The sequence below is a fragment of the Tursiops truncatus genome, chromosome 13, assembly GCF_011762595.2.
Source record: "Tursiops truncatus isolate mTurTru1 chromosome 13, mTurTru1.mat.Y, whole genome shotgun sequence".
Classification (NCBI taxonomy): Eukaryota; Metazoa; Chordata; class Mammalia; order Artiodactyla; family Delphinidae; genus Tursiops; species Tursiops truncatus.
Genome location: NC_047046.1, coordinates 592,843 through 609,071, shown reverse-complemented (window position 1 = coordinate 609,071; position 16,229 = coordinate 592,843). Strand labels below are relative to the sequence as shown.

The following is a 16,229-nucleotide window of genomic DNA, read 5'->3' as shown; positions in this document are numbered from 1 at the left end:
TTGCCGTCTGTGCGTGTCTGCAGTTGGGGCCTCAGGCCCAGCAGGGGTCACGCTTGTCCTTGCCTCTCCCCGACAGCGTCCCCCCACCCCCATACTAGGTGACAGGGCGGCGGGGGGGGGGGGGGCGTCTGTCACCTGACCTGGTTTATAGACCGTACTTAAAAAAGTTTAATTTGCCGAGATTTATCCCCAGCAAATCCCCAATTATCGTTCGTCCTCAACAGCGTGTGTCCTGAGAGCTCCGTGCAACCTCCCCTGCCCGCCATCAGAGGTTCATTAGTGCCATCAAATTACTCAGAAAGTGATTTTCCTAATCTGACTGCTTGCAACCAAGGACACGAGGACTCGTCTCCCGCCGAAGCAGGGGACTTGGGGCTTTCCTGTATTAAAGAGAAATGAGTATCCAGACTCCCGCCGGGGCGGGAGGCCGGCCCTGCCCCCACCCCGAGTGTGCTGCCCGGGGACGGGAGTGGAGGACGCCAAGCGGCAGTGACGCCGTGCTGACCCGGGGCAGGTGTCCCATGCCACCCTCGAGGTGAACGTTGTTATCCTGGCGATGGCTGCCCACCCTGTAGATGAGGGCGCTGAGGCACGGGGGCAGAGAACCCGCTGCAGCGCCCACTGTCAGGAGGGGTCTCTGCTAAGGGACCCCCGGCCCTGGCCACACCTCGGTGTCCCTGCCGTCCCCTCCCGCCCAGCCCCGCCCGCCCCCGGCCCCTGCTTGTCACCGACGGGAGGAAGCCTGCCCGCCACCTCGCCCGCCTGAGCCCAAGGCGCAGCACCCAGCTGGTTGCCTTTGGCACCTCTCCCGCCCTCACTGGCCAGTCTCAGCTGAGCCGCCGTCCTCCCGCCCTCCCCTGGGCTTGGGTGCATTTGTTTCTTCCCTCCTCCCCTCAAGACACCTGGGTTGAGGTCTGCTCTGCACCAGTCACCGCCCTTCACGGCAGGCTGGGAAGGAATCAAACAGCCAACGCCCCTGCCCCGGGGATAAGTAGCGTCCCTGTGGAGGCGGTGAGCGCTGCGGAGGAGTTTGCTTGGCGTGGCAGGAAGGCCTCCCCACCTCACCCTGACACCGAAGCGGCCCTGACACACACGAACACACAAGGAGCGGCCCTTGCCGCGGGGCCCACGTGTGTCGTGTGTCGGGAACAGTGCGGGGGCGGTCAGTGAGCCTCTAACTCTGGTTCCCAGTAGAGTGGTGGAGGGCTGGGAGGAGGGGGCACCTGCCTGCACCCTGGCCTCCAGGATGCCCAGGCTTGCCTGGGTCGGGCGGGACCCCACCTGCCAAACCTGCCAGGGTGGCCCCCGTACACACACACACACACACACACACACACACACACACACACACACACACACACAGAGAGCCTGCCAGTCTCACATCACCTGCACTGCAGCGCCAGCCCCGGGTCTCAGGGACCTCCACACCTCGCGTTCCTGGCGCAAGTGGGTGAATAAGACGTGTCAAGGCCCAGCTGGCGCCCTGCCCCAGGGCCACGGGGCGGGGGGGGGGGGCTGCTGCGGCCTGTGGCGCGCCCCTGGCTGGTCCCTTCCCCTCGGAGCCTGGGCAGTAGGGCAGAGTTAAAACTAGCAGCTGGCGTGGCCCAGACAGAGCCGACACGAGGGCTGGCAGGGCCCAGGCTGGCGCTGTGCCCAGCCAGCTGTTGCCGAGGACGTCTGTCTGGAGGGGCGGGGAGGGGGGCCGCCGGGGCTCATCGTCGAGGAAACACCTCGACATCTGGGGTCACGGGAGGCTCCTTTCCTCCCCGTTCTGGGGCTGGGTGCCAGCTCATGGCTGGTGGCCTCAGCTCCTCTGACGTGGGCCTCCCCGGCGGGCTGGTTGGGCTTCCTCCAGCGTGGTGGCTGGTTACCAGGGTCCCGAGAGCTTGGAGGAAGCAGTAGCGGTGGCGTGGCCTCAGCTCCGGGTGGCACGGCGTGGCTTCCTGAGGCTGTGTTGTCGTAAGCACCCCTTAGGCTCGTGGAGAGAGGCTGTGGGTGCCTCCCCTCTCTGGTCAGAGTGTCAGCACCTCATGAGAGGGGTGCAGGCACCTGGGCAGCCTGGGGAAGCACAGGAGCCCCTCCCCACTCTGACGAGGCCTCTCACACTCGGGGGCGCAGCGGCTTCCGCTGGGGAAGTCAGCCGTGCACGCGCATGTGACACTGGCATCAGCCCACGCACAACCCTGTGAGGTGCGGCGGTGGCCGAGGCCAGCTGCGCTCTAGCCACGACGGCAGGGCCGTGTCCCGTGCCCCGCGTGTGCACGCGCCCACCACCCTGTGGCTCCTGCCGGCCCTCCTCCCGGATGTGCTCGTCGGGGCTCCCGGCTCCACACTCAGCTTTCTGCCCTGCCACCCTCTCTGGCAGGAGCGAGCGGCACAGCCCTGCCTTCTGGGAGCCCCGGTCTGGGGCTCAGGAGGGCAGAGCAGGTGGCCCCCGGGGACGGGGTACCTGGTTGGCCGCCTGCAGGTCACTTGCTAGCTTTGCCCGTAAGCCAGGGGCGATCGTGGCTGAGATGAGGTGCAGCACGTGGCGGGGGACTCGGCTCTCGTGAGCCTTCAGGGGCGGGACGGCTGGTGGACGCGAGCGGCAGAGTCCTGCTGGCTGGCAGAGGCACCCGGGGTGCCCCTGGGCCGTCCTGAAGCCTGCCTGCCCCCGTGCCCACCGCGGGAGCGGCTCAGCGCCCTCAGCCCCTGCAGCGCCCACTGCACACTCTGGCGGCCCGGGCCTCCGCTAACCCGCCCCGCTGCCCCCTCGCAGCCCGCGGCAGGCTCCGTCTTTATGAGGCGGGTTTACAACATCCGTTACCCTGCTTCTCGGGCCACTTCCGAGCAGCCGTAATTTGTACAAAAGCAATAAAAGCCTGTCAGGCTTTCCCTGGAGCCGGGAACTGCATCCTCGTCCCACCTCCGAGCACAGGACAGTCCTCAGCCGCCCGCTGGGAAGGGGTCGCCAGGGACGGCGGGTGTGCGGTGGGCAGTGTCCTCACCTGTGATGCAACCCCAGCCCGTGCCCAGCCAGCCTTCTGTCAGGAGGCATCGTCTGCCCATACATCCATCCGTCTGTTCGTCCATTCTTCCATCGTCTGTCCTTCACTTGGCCCACCTCTCAGGGTCCTGGGGTGCAGCTGTGCCCCACATTCGACCAGGCAGAGGACACGGAAGTCCTTCCCTGTGGGTTGATGGAGAGCCTGTGTCCCGCTGCCCCTGTCATCCGGCACCTCTCCTGGCCTGGCTTGGGGCAGGGGGGTCAGCACCGCCTCATCGGCCAGTTGTGAGGGGTTCTGAACGAGGCATGTGGGTACATCCGTGGTTGTTATTCCCAGGGAAGCAGACCGTGATGTGTTCGCCTTGGGAGCCAGGGCCAGGAGGGGAGAGCGCCCAGGACAGCCGGACCGTTCTTTGTCGCTGACCTGGGTCGGTGGGTGTGGCACCAGGAAGGGAATGGCCCTCAGGACCTCTGCTCAGCTTCCTGGGAGCGGGCACTGGGTGGGGGGCCTCTCTAGGCCGGGGGCAGCAGGTTCTTCCTAAGAGCGGTCTAGGCCCCAGATAGAGCAGGGACAGAGTGATAAATAAGAGAAGCAGGTGACCCGCACGGTGCTGTAGGCGTAGGTGGCGCAGGCACGGGGTGCTGGAATGGGGGGTGGGTGCTAGCTTTACAGGGGGTGCTGGTGTAGACGGAGGAGCGGTCAAGGGCTCGGGATTTTCCCGGCACGAGCGGCCCCGAGTGGAGCCGTGCGCATCTGACAGGTCTGCCTGCCGGGGCTTCCCGTGGGCGCACTCTGGGCCCCTCTGTCTGTGGCCATCCTCTGCAGGCAGCCGGGTCCTTGGCCCCTGACTCTGCTGCCCCGCACAGAGGTCAGCCTGCCAGGGCGCGGGGTGTGCAGCAGGCAGGCCAGGGCAGCATGCCCTCCCCCTGAGGGCTCCAGCGTCTGGGCCCCTCCGGGGTCCTGGGGACCCGGCCTCCCGGCCAGGAAACCTCCTGCGGCCACCCTCTGTCCGGCCAGACGCTGGGGTGGGAGAAGGAGGCGTCCCGTGCTCCCCGGGGGTCCCTGGCCCAACCTCTTGGCCCCGAGCCTGCGTCGCTCCCTCCGCCCCACCGCTGTGTGCTGCTCGTCCTCTCAAGGAGCAGCGCCCCAGCGTGTGCTGCGGGGAGGCCGTCTGCGAGCCCCCACGGGTCACAGTCCGGTTGGGGTGGCACAGACCTGGGCGGCCCCCTGCCTCTGGGAGCCCTTGGCCTCGGGGCGCGTGACCCGGCAGGACGGCTTGGCCCTCCGGTTGAATATTCTGGCTCCTGGCTCTGCTCTGTCAGGAACACGCTGGAGCCACCTCCGGGAAGGCCAAGTGTGGCCCCCAGGTGTCGATCAGGGATGGCAGAGCCAGAGGCCGCTAGCCCCTGCCCGCCTGGAGGCTGCACTGCCAGTCGAGGTCCTGCGAAGCCTTAGGGGTTGAGCGGCCCGCTGGGCAGGGCCTAGCAGGGTCTCAGGTCGGGAGAGGGGGTGAAGCCGCCGGGCTGGGTGCCACCCGGTGCCCCAGTCTTCTCATCTGTAAGACAGTGAAGCCCCGGGACCCGCCCCACAGGGCTGCGGGGAGAACCCGCGAGCCTGCCAGGCGCCTGCTGTTACTCTCTGCGTGCGGCGGGTCGCTGTCACACTCCACGTGTCTGCCGAGGGCACCACTGAGGCCTGTGGCCTCTGCGCCGCACGCCCTGGGGGCACAGGATAGCGAGTCTTGGGGTCCCTTCCCTGGTGGGGAGATGGTGGGAGAAAGCAGGTACATCAGCGGCAGGTGCTTCCAGAGAGTGCTGGCTGCTGCGGAGGGCATCTGGGGGCAACTGTGCCAGCGGTTAGGGGCAGCGTCCCAGGAAGAGCCAGCAGGGAAGTCGGGCCAAGGGCACCCAAGCTGGGGTGCAGGTGCGCCAGGGGCCCGAAAGGAGGAAGGGAGGGGCCCGCCAGCCCATGGCTTCAGCAAGGCTCGTCCCAGCTGCCCAAACACATCAGGCGTTGGCACTCCTCTGGGTGGGTGGCTCCATGGGAGCTCTGGGGAGTGGTCAGCAAGCCGGACTGGAGGCTGGGAGGCCCTCTGCTCGCTGGGGGCCTGAAGCTTCAGGCTGGGTTGTCCGGGCCTCGGGTTTGACACGGGTGTGTCACCCTTGTGTATCTTGTGCTGTTGTCTGAGCAAGGGTCGGATTTAGTGGCAAGAGAGCATTCATTCGTGAGAAAACCTCAAGTCTCCGTGGCATTTTGCAACCATCTTTAAAAGGCTCCCCCCACCCCCCATTATTTTATTTCAAACCGCAGCAGACCCACGAAGAGGCATCAGCCCGCTGCAGAGGCAGGAGCTGAGACGCACGCACCAGCCCGCCCAGCGTTATGGAGCCGCTGACGGGAGAACACCCGCAGCTGGCCTTGCGGGGTCAGGCCTTCAGGGGGCCTTGGATCTGGGCCCCCCTTGGGCACTTAGCAGGCACTGCCAGGAGAAGCTACCCCGGACACCGTACCAGCCCCTGCCCTGCAGGCACCTCCATCCCGATGCCGAGCCCCTGGCCTCCGTACGGGGTCCCTCCCCTCCCCTGCTCTCCATGTGGAAGGCTCTGGGACATTCTAGAAACCACTGGCCCCCAGAGCTGTCTCGTCGTATCCCACTGCTTTGTGCACTCAGCTCTGGGCGTTCTGCCCCCATAGCTGGGCGGCAGGCTGCAGGTGGCCTCACCCACACTCCTGGCTCCTGGGTGGGCGCAGACCCACCCTCTCCATGGCAGCTCGAGGCCCTCCACGGGGCTCTCCCTGTGGGATAGTGGGGCGGCTCGGGGCTCTCAGGGGGCCAAGGCAGCCCTGGGGCTGGCCTGGTGGCACGTGTGCCACTTTCCGTTGGTCGGCTCAGCCACGCCAGCCCAGGTCCGAGGGGAGGGGATGGGCCTCTGCCCTCGATGGGAGGGCGACCGAGAACATGGCCTGCTGCGGTGTGGCCCTGCCGCCTCCGGACGCCCCTCGCCAGGCCAGCGAGCTGCTTCTCACTCGTGTGTTTGTCATGGTTGCTAAGTAACCAGTTGCCCTGACTTAGTTGCTTAGGGCAGCAGTGCTCACCATGAGCGTTTCTGAGGGCGGGCGTTCAGGGGCGCTTGGCTGCGGACCTCTCCAGAGCACAGCCTTCGGTGGGGGGGCGGGGGGGCGGTGAGGCCCAGCTCTGGGCAGCGTGGTCACTCTGCAGTGGGCTCTGGGAGGGCTCGTGGGGGCCACCACAGCCCCCTCCCCAGGTTCCTCCCCCGCCCCTCTGGACAGGCGGCAGCTTCTACCCCCGGCCCCACCCGTCCCGCCCCCTCGGCCTGCGGGGCGGCTGCAGAGGCGAGATGCGGCGGGCGCCCGCCCCTCCTGGCCCAGCCTGGGGTGCCAGCAGACCCTGAGCAATTCGGGCCCCTGGAGGCCCCGCCCCCCTCGCACGAGCCAAGGACTCTCGTCCAGTCTGGTCCTGTCCCTAGAGCCTGGACGCCGATGCTCTAGGGAACCCCTCAAGGCCACGGCCACATGTGCCAGGAGCCACGGCTGGAGGGACGGTCATTCTGGGGAGTGGGTGGGTGACAGGCAGGCCGCTGGGAGTGAAATTCAATTATGTGGAACAGGCGGGGCTGCCGGGACCCAGAAGGTTAGGAATTAATGTTAACACCGTTCTGGTTAAGACTTTTTGTGTTGATAAATGATTCATAAGGCAGTTAGTGCTCTGAGTCTGACAACAGGAGAATATGTTAATACAGTCGACTCCGAAAAGGTCAGCGGCGGGCGGCAGGGGCCATCTTTTATTCATTCCTGACATGGGATCGTTCATTATTCCAGCCCAGTGAGGGCTGCGGGGAGAGCCGCTGATGAGAAAGGGAGAGCACGTTTGGTGTGACCCAGCGTCCTAGGCGTGGAGGAAGGATGGACCCAGCAGGCCCCAGCGAGGCCCCTGAGGCGAGCCGAAGGCTGCAGCGAGGCCCCGCCTGCTCCCCCGCAGCTCGGGCGGGAAGTGGGTCCTAAAGCGGTGACTGCTGGCCGTCCCCAAGTATTTGTGGCGCCCTCGCTGTGGGCCAGGTACCACTCCAGGCCCCAAGGTCAGAGGATTGAAGAGAACCCAGAAATCCCCGCTCTCGTGGAGGCCATGGAGGGGGGGGCAGATGGGAAAGAGGGGAAGCAAGTCAGAGGAGTGTCGTGTCAGCAAAATTGCACGGAGCGGATGAAGCAGGAAGGGGAGAGGATGTGGAGGGTGCCCTGAGGCTCGGGGTGCAAGGGTGCCATCCGAGGAGAGGCTCGGAGGAGGGGCCCGGCCTCTCCGGGTACCTGTGGCATTGGCGCTCCTAAGGGGAACGGAGTGCGTGGGACCCTAGCCATCACGTGAGCGTTTGTGTGTCAGTGTGTGTGTGCTTGGGCATGTGTGCAGGTACGTGTACAGGTGTGTGCGTGTACACAACGTGAGTACACGTGTGTACGTGCAGGTGTAATTGCAGTCGCAGTGTGGCCGGCCAGTGGCGGGGGGATGTCAGGGGAGCTGGTGGCCCGGGAGGCCTGTGGAGATTTGGGGACGTCACGTGTGCCCCGGGAATGAGGCGGATGTCACTCTTGGCTCTCAGCGGTGATGCGGCTGCTGCTGTGTTGCCAGGAGCTGCTGGTGGGGACAGATGAGGCATAGAGCGGAGGATGGGGGCTGCAGGGGTAGACACGTCTGGCCCGTCTGGGGGCAGCAGATTTGCTAATCGGCTGGCGGAGCCTGCGCGGAGGGCTCAGGGAGGGCTCCCCGGAAGGACGGGGCTGCCCTCCGCGCCCCCTGTCCCCGCATCCTGCATCGCCCCTCACGGTGGGACCACATAACCCCAGCACAGAATTAGAAAGCAGAGAGTTCGGCCCTTGGTGAAACTGATGGGAAGAGAAGTTGCTGGGGGAAAATGACTCGTTCGTGATGTGAGTGCCAGGCCTGAGTCCTGGCGCGGATGCGCAGAGCAGAGGCCATGGGGCGCTTGCAGTGCGTCCTCATCGCTCTTGGAAAAGTTACCCACAAGGAGATGCCCCAGTTCTCCTTGGTATCTGTGGGAGCTGCACCGGGAGAAAATGAAAAGTAACTTTGTGTTTTTCGTAACAGGGTCAAGGCTCTGGTGATACTGAGCAGGCTGTCAGCTTTGTGAACATTCCAGAATTATGTGAGGCGCTAGGCAATGCTGTGGGTACGGCCCCCAGCACAGGCAGAGCCCCACTCTGTGTGACACCCAAAGCGCCCTCTGGATACCGACCCTCGAGACCCGTGAGGGGAGGAGGAGGGTGGGAGCGGCCTGTTGTCAGGGCCTAAGTCATCCAAATGCTCACTCGTTCATTCCCTGCCCGTGCTGTCTGGGGTCTGTGTGTACCCCACGAGTCATTCATTCATTCGTTCCCTGCCCCTGCTGTCCGGGGTCTGTGTGTACCCCCCGAGTCATTCATTGGTTCACTCCCTGCCCGTGCTGTCTGGGGTCTGTGTGTACCCCCCGAGTCATTCATTCATTCCCTCCCTACCCCCTGCTGTCCGGGGTCTGTGTGTACCCCACGAGTCATTCATTGGTTCACTCCCTGCCCTTGCTCTCTGGGGTCTGTGTGTACCCCACGAGTCATTCATTCATTCACTCCCTACCCCCTGCTGTCCGGGGTCTGTGTGTACCCCACGAGTCATTCATTCATTCGTTCCCTGCCCCTGCTGTCCGGGATCTGTGTGTACCCCCCGAGTCATTCAGTCAGTCACTCATTCCCTGCCCGCGCTAGACTGCAGGAATGAGATCTTTGTACTTTTTTTTTTTTTTGGCCTTGCCGCGTGGCATGTGAGATCTTATTTCCCCGACCAGGGATTGAACCCGTACCCCCTGCATTGGGAGCGGGGTGTCTTAACTACTGGACCACCAGGGAAGTCCCAGAATGAGATCTTTGTTCTCAGGGAACTTGGGTTTCACTGGAAGGAGGCTGATGATAAACAAATGAGCAACTAACTGAAGATGGCTGCAGGGCGAGGTCAGGACTGCATAGGCAGCTGTGGAGAACTGCACCCAAGCCCAGCTCAGGAAAGGGTGGGGAAGGCCAGCCTGGCAGGGGAATGGGGGGCGGGGCAGCAGGCCAAGTTGCACAGGCCAGGCGTGGGAAGGCCTGGAATTCTGTTCCAGGTCCTCCTGAGGTTGGCGGGTTGGGAGGGGCGGCTTTTGCTGTGCCCGCCTCCCCTCTCACTGGGCACCGGCTCCACCCCAGACTCTCCCCACTGAAGACAGACCACACGCTGGCCGCTCGGAAGCCGCGGCGTCCACAGCGACAGCTCAGACTTGGGGCCTGGGATGAAGCCGGGCTGCCAGCAAGACCCGCACCGTGTCCCCGGAGGCTTCCCTCAGAGGCAGCTCTCAGCCGCGTCTGAAAGTGCAGGAGGGGCCCCAGCCCCCCAACCCCGCTGGCTCTCAGGCCCCGCGAAGCCCTCGGCCAGGCTGCAGGGCCATCTCTTCTCAGCCAGGCTTGGCGGCGCTGTGGCCCCCAGAGCTCCACCCACTGCCACCTCTGGCTCCGGCTCCCGGCCGGCGAGGCACAGGCGCTCAGGCAGAAGCGGGGAAAGGGGAACGGGCTGCGGGGCTCAGTCCTCCTGGCCCGGAGGGGCCTGGGGCAGGCAGGTGGGCCGTGTGGGCTGAGCACCTGGCCCAGGCGGACTCGGGCCCCTCTGTCCCCTCTGCACCCCATGACGGATGGCGTCCCCACAGCGCATCCCTGCTCGGTGGTCTCCCCACCTTCTCTCTGCTCACAGAGGCAGTCCAGGCTCAGGCTGTTAGGATGCAGTAACTTAATTGCTCGTTAATTGAGTAATTAGTGCTTTGTTTTGCTTTAAAGCCTAAACACTCAGAAAAAGTGACTTAGCTGAGTAGACAAGAATGGGATTTTCAGGATCCACCATCCAGGCATCATGCCTAGTTAATCAGGGCCGACTGTGACTTCCTGGGCCGAGGGGGCCAGGGGCTCTTTGAGGGACAATACTGGGACCTCAGTCCAGTCTTGGCCACCACGAGGGAGTCGCTGGCGTGGGGCCCTGACTATATGGGCCAGGTTAAGACTGTGGGTTCCGGAGCCCTGCTCACCCACCCTCCAGCCATGCCCTAGGAGGACTCCCAACCGCTCTGCCTCAGTTTCCCCGTCCATAAGCAGGTAGATCTGTGGCGGGGCCTAGTGAAGTGTGTGGAAGCAAGCCCAGTGAGCAAACACAGCATCAGCCCCGTGCCCTGTGGTTTTCTGGGCCTCTGCCTCTCTTCTGCCCCCACTCCTGCCAGCCCTGGGGTCCCAGGGCTTGCCTGGGGTTCTAGGGCAGGTGGACAGTGGCACAGGGCCATTTGGGGCCCGGACCCAGCTCACAGCCCCTGCTCAGTGGCCATGTGGCCGCAAATAAATCCCTTTAACCTTTGAGCCTCTGCTTTCTCATCTGTGAAGTGGGCTTATGCCACGGTGAGCACTGGTGGCTGCGGCCGCCCTTGAAAGGAGGGTGGTACCAGCCTTCCCCAGCCGTGAGCCCAACTCCCGGCACTGCAGAGCCGGCCACCCGACAACCCCATGGGCACCCCATTCCGCAGATGAGACAGCAGAGGCCCCAGCACTGCCCTCCTGGCACCCCCGCCCCCGAGGGCCCCCAGGGTCTACTTCTGACAGGGAGGGGGTGCCTGGCTGAAACCCTCAGCCGCGGTGCTCCTTTACATGTTGGAGGTGCGCATACAAGGATGAGAAGTGGCCTTCCCACTGCAGAGCGTAACCGAACAGCGCCGCCTCTTCCCAGGCTGCCCGCGGCCCAGCGGGGCTCACAGCGCCTCGCCTGGCTCTGTATTTTCGCTGAGTCGCTCAACTGGCATGTGTTCTACATCCTCATAGGGCGTTTGCAGCAGAAGCGAAGGTGACACTTCCGCCCGGGCTGGGGTCCCTCTGCTCCCCAGACAGTGACGCCCCTCTCTTCTCCCCCAGTTCTTCCAAAGCGGCTCCAAAAAGCAGAGTGTTTAATAAGCTGGAGCTGATGTGCGGGCCAAGGGCGGGCACCCCGAGCGCAGGCACGGACCGTCCACACAGCCACCGCTCCTGGGCCCGCGTGGCCCCACGGCAGGTCGCCTGACTGTTCAGGTGCCACACACTAGTGGGACATCTGGCGGGACACGCTAGGGTAGAGCAGCCCTGGACAGGGTGCCAGGTGCTCACGTGAGAGATGCCTCGGAGCACGACTCCCGTGTCCTGGCGCTCAGGCGTGCAAAAGGCACACATGACCCACGAGAACATGCCCAGCGAGCGCTGCCCACGCCAAGGACTGTGCCACCGGGGCTTCCCCGGGCGTCCCCTGGCACACCTCCGGCCACGTGGCTACGACCCAGGGCAGGGGTCAGCACCGGCTGCCCAGCAGCTCAGACCTTCCTCGCTGTCACGCTCAGGTGGCCTGAACAGAACGTCCTGTCACCTTCCACTCACGCACAGACCGCGGATCCTGCCTACTTTTTCAGTTTGCAGCTGCTCCGGCCTTTGCAGGTGACGGTGCCCACTGGGAGCCCGGCCCAGGCCGGGGGGAGGGGCCGGCCCTCCTTGGCCCCCAGCAGCTCTGCAGTCAGGGCCTGCTGCTGGGCAGGGGCCGGCCCACCCCTGCCTCCAAGCGCCAGGCCACACTGACCCTGAGCCTGCTGGACCCCTGGATGGAGGGGGGGCCGCCTGAGTGAGAAGAAGGGCCGGGGTGGTTTCACACCCTCCTTCCAGCAGCCCCCCGGCCGCCCCTCGACCTGTGCCTCCGTTGCACAGTGGAGACTCCGCAGCGATCAGGAGGGACACCCCCACCCCATGGGTGACTGGCCCAGCCCTGGGTGCTGGAACGTCTGCTGGGGGCACAGGCTCAGCAGCAGGGCTCCCTGCCCAGGAATTTTTCATGCCTTTGTTTGGGGAGTGGGAGAGGCAGCCTTCCTCAGCGCTGCTGTGACGCAGCGGTCATTAACGTTTGCTCTGAGAGCAGAACAAGGCCCGTCTCTGCGGCTGCTGAACAGCCGTGTCAATTTGTGGAGGCCTGTGAGCCGCCCTCGCCCCAAGCAGGTAGCTGCCCAGGTTTCTGGAAGGGTCTCGGTGACGGAGGCCAAGCTCTCCAGACCTGCTGTGCAGGTGCCCCCAGGGAAGCAGGCACTGTCCGGCGACAGTGTCTGTGCCCAGGCCCGTGGATGGCTCAGGTGCCTCCGAGGGCTGGTCGGGTGACATGGAGGAAGGGGCCGGGGCACATCACGGTGACGGCGAAGGTGACAGTGCTGATGATGAAGATGACGGTGATGATGGGGGTGACACTGAGGAAGGTGGAGATGACGACGACAGCGGCTCACACTTATGAAGCCCAGACTGCCAACCAGCTGCTGCTCTGAGCTCTCCACCCACACTGACTAATTTAACCCCAAGCCACCACAGCACGGAGGCCCCCCGTCTCGGCGGACGAAGAACTGAGGCTCAGAGAGGTGAAACGAGCAGCCACCATCACCGAGAGTGAAGGCAGGGGAGCCCCGGGCTCCAGGACCCACCGGGGGCTCTGTCCCCAGCATGCGACGAGGGCCAGCACTCAGGCCCTGGACGTCAGGAGAGGCGGGGCGGGGGCCCAGCGGAGCCCTGCCTGGCACTGGGTGGGGCTGTATGTGGGCACGTGGCTCTGCATTCCCAGTAAGACGCAGGGTCTCATGAGAAATCTCCAGATTTTAAAATATTAGCAGCGAATTTTTTTTTTCTTTTTTTTTTTTTTTTTTTTGCGGTACGCGGGCCTCTCACTGTTGTGGCCTCTCCCGTCGCGGAGCACAGGCTCCGGACGCGCAGGCTCAGCGGCCATGGCTCACGGGCTCAGCCGCTCCATAGCACGTGGGATCGTCCCGGACCGGGGCACGAACCCGTGTCCCATGCATCGGCAGGCGGACTCTCAACCACTGTGCCAACTGGGAAACCGGCAGCGAATTTTTTTTTGAAAATTAGGCCAGTTAGGCCAAACAAAGCCGCATCCAGCTCATGGCTTCTCATGCTGTGTCTCAAGGCCATGTCCACCCATGGATGGGTCCCTCGTCACATCACATCTGTGAACGTGGGCGACACGCGGTTAAGCCTTGGGCATCCCCACGTCACATCTATTAGCGTGAGTGACATGGTGGCCTGGGACGTGGAAGAGCTGAGCTTTGGGGCTTTGGGATGCGGGACCCTGAGCTCACATCTGCCTCTGACCTACACGGGGTGGTCTTGAGCTCCCAGCGGGGTGCCTCTCCCCAGCCACTCATTAGAGTCACATGGCCCAGGCTTCAAGCTGACGGGGTCTGAGGTCCCTTGGGTGAGCTGAGGCGCACTCAGGACTGTAACCCTCTGGGCTGACTGAAGGAGGGGCAGAGGGGCTGGTCCTGGATGAGTAGTCCTACTGGTTCATTGTTTGCTGGCTCGACCAGGCTGGGAGGAACTGGTAGGCAAGTAGAGGGGCGTGCTGCCTCCGGAGCGGGATTGGAGCTGGGGGCGAGCAGGGAAGGGTACAGTTGATACTGGGCTCGCATCTGGGCCAAGCAGTGCTGCCTTTCTGGTCAGCGGCCATCAGGGTCAGGCAAGAGCTGGTACTTCCAGGGCCCAGAGACGCCTCCCTGAAACGCTCAGGTTTGGGCCTTCAGCCATTCCAAAGGGGAAACCCTCATTCTTGGCCTAGTTGGAAGACAGTAATAATATTGAGTGATGATGGTGGTGATGGTGGTGGTGATGGTGACAGTGATGATGGCGGTGGCAGTGGCGGTGGTGATGGCGGTGGCAGTGGCGGTGGTGGTGAAAATACAACCACACGGTGTATCATGATGAGTACACACCCAGCACTGTCCCAGTGCTTTGCATGTATTCACTCATATAAGCTGTACAACAATCCTGTAGGTGGGCTGTTGGCTCTGTTTTACAGAAGCGTAACTGAGGCACAGAGAGGTCATGGTACTTGCCCAGGGCTGCACAGCGTAGGTGGCAGCACAGCGTCAGAGCAGGCGTCTGCTCCAGAGCCCATGTCTTGGGCTCCCACCATACCCAGCACATCCCTTGGGGCCTAGGGGCTGTCCCCTGCTCTGTGGACTCCCCGCCTGGACCCGCACCCACACCAGGATGACGCCCTCCAGGACCCGCCCAGCCCAGCGCAGCCCCGTGAAGGTCGCCCCACTCAGGCAGCTCCCACAAGACAGATGGGGCTCTTTTTCTCTCTTTGTCCTGATTAATTGCCTCATTCAATTCCGACTGTATTGCAGTTAAACGTTAATTCAGTGGGACTTAATAACGTGAATTCATTTGCAGTGCAGCCTGTGCTGCCTGAAAACGGTGAGCTCTTTGGTTAATTATAGGCTCCGACTCGCTGGAAAGCACCCTCACCCCCTCCTCGACGTCAGATCATTTAGCTGTCACCAGTGGCACCGTCCGAAAGCGCAGAAAGGATGGAACCGGGCCTGGGGTGGAGCAGGGCCAGGCCTAGGGGTGCTTCCAGGCTGCCCAAGGGACAGGTGCGCTGCGCCCAAGGCCCGGCCCCCTGACGGTTTGATGGGATTGCAGTTTCCACCTCAAGGGCTAGTTAGGCATAAAGAGGCCTGATTGGGGGTGTCTGGCAGCTCAGCTAATTCTGCAGCATCAGAGGGGTTCCTGTCCCCCACAGCCCCCCTCCAGGCCGCGCTCCCACAGGCCACGAGCCCCCAGTCCCCCCACCCCTCCCTGCTGGCACAGAGAGCGTCCGGAAGTGCCGGTCATGTGGCCGCACGACAAAGCTCAGTCCAAGCTCGCTGCGCAGTGAAGCTTTGCACGTTCTGGCCACTCGCCTTTCCAGCCTCATCTCCCACCTCCCCTTCTCGCCTTCCTGCTCTGTCTCTGGGTTTCAGCCACCCTGCTAGAGCCAGCCAGCCATGAGGGGTGGACCTGGCCTCTCACCGTGGTTGTACGGCCAGGAGACTGGGCCCGTGGTCCCTTCTGCCATTTGTGAAGGGACACGCGCCCTGGAGGTCTTGGGCCAGCCTGCAGGGTGCAGTGCGAGGTTGGGGGCCAGAGGGTCCACGGGGCTGCTGTCAGCCTCAGGAAGATCCCCCTGTCCCCAGGGTCACTCTCCACCTGCTAAAGCAGAGGCAGGCCGCCACACTCGGTGAACTCTGTCATTGGACCCGGCCCGGCCCTCGCCCCAGGGCGCGGAGGGCGTGTGCGATCGCAGAACGGGTCTGGTGGAGGGCCCCACGAAACAGCACGTGTCTGTGGAGGTTTCTGTGGAGCACGTCCTCATGTCTGCCTGGGGCCCATCACCCTCCTGTGCGGCCCGGGGAGATTTATTTTCAGCAGCGTAATTCACTTGACATAAACGTGTCACAATTACAGTTGCTGGGAAGAGATTCTTTATGGTTTATATTCTTTTAGGGGGAAAATTGCTGTGGTTTCTTTTTAAAGCTCTGCTCACTGAAAATGGAAAACAAGGATTTGTTTGCACGATTTTCACAATCTTCCCTTAACCAGCTGCGCTACAACGTGGAGCGGATTCTGCTGGGGCACCTGCAGGGAGGGCAGGGGGAGCAGGTGGCCCCCACCCCGCCAGGCAGCACCTGCAGCACAGGCTGTCCTGACTGCTCGTCTTCCACGGGTCCCAGCCCTCACTGCCCCCCGCCCTCCCTGCGGCCCCTTCAGGCCACCCGAGGCTGGGCCTCTCTGTCTCCCTGCCCAGGCGGTGCCCAGAGTCCCTCCCCTGAGCCCTGGTCCTTCGGCCTCGTAAGCAGCCAGGGGCCCCTCGCATCTCACCGCGGCACCCCCGCTGCCTGGAGAGCTCAGCACCTGGGAGGGAGCCTGAGGGGGCGGGGGGCTGCTCCACGTGTTTCCTGGGGTTACCGGGTAGCTTGGGCCTGCTGGGGCGTGCCGGTGCTGGCCTGCATCTGCCCGGTCACGTGCACTCCTTGTCTCACCTCTGCCTCGCCTACCCCACAACCGGCCCCCTGCCCAGGTCCTCGATGGAGCCCCCACCCAGGGCTTGCCTAGGCCCCCAGATCCCTCCCGGCTCCCGGTGCCTGGGCCCCTGGTCCTGCTGGCTGGGGACACCCCCATCCCAGACCTGAGGCCCCAAGTCGGGGCGTGGAGCGGCCAGAGCCACCTCCTCTGGCCCTCCCCCCCAGCCCAGGCCCCTCCCACACTCTCACCTTCTCAGCCCCTAGCACCTGACCCGCCTGTGGGGCGCTGACTCACCTCTCTCTCTCTCTTCCCCCCACT

The 16,229-nt window shown here is 64.0% G+C and overlaps 1 protein-coding gene across 16 annotated transcripts in view; it reads left to right on the top strand.

The window, feature by feature from the left end:
* FBRSL1 (fibrosin like 1) overlaps positions 1 to 16,229 on the top strand; it is an 84,527-nt gene that overhangs the window by 36,596 nt on the left and 31,702 nt on the right. The window lies entirely within an intron of this gene.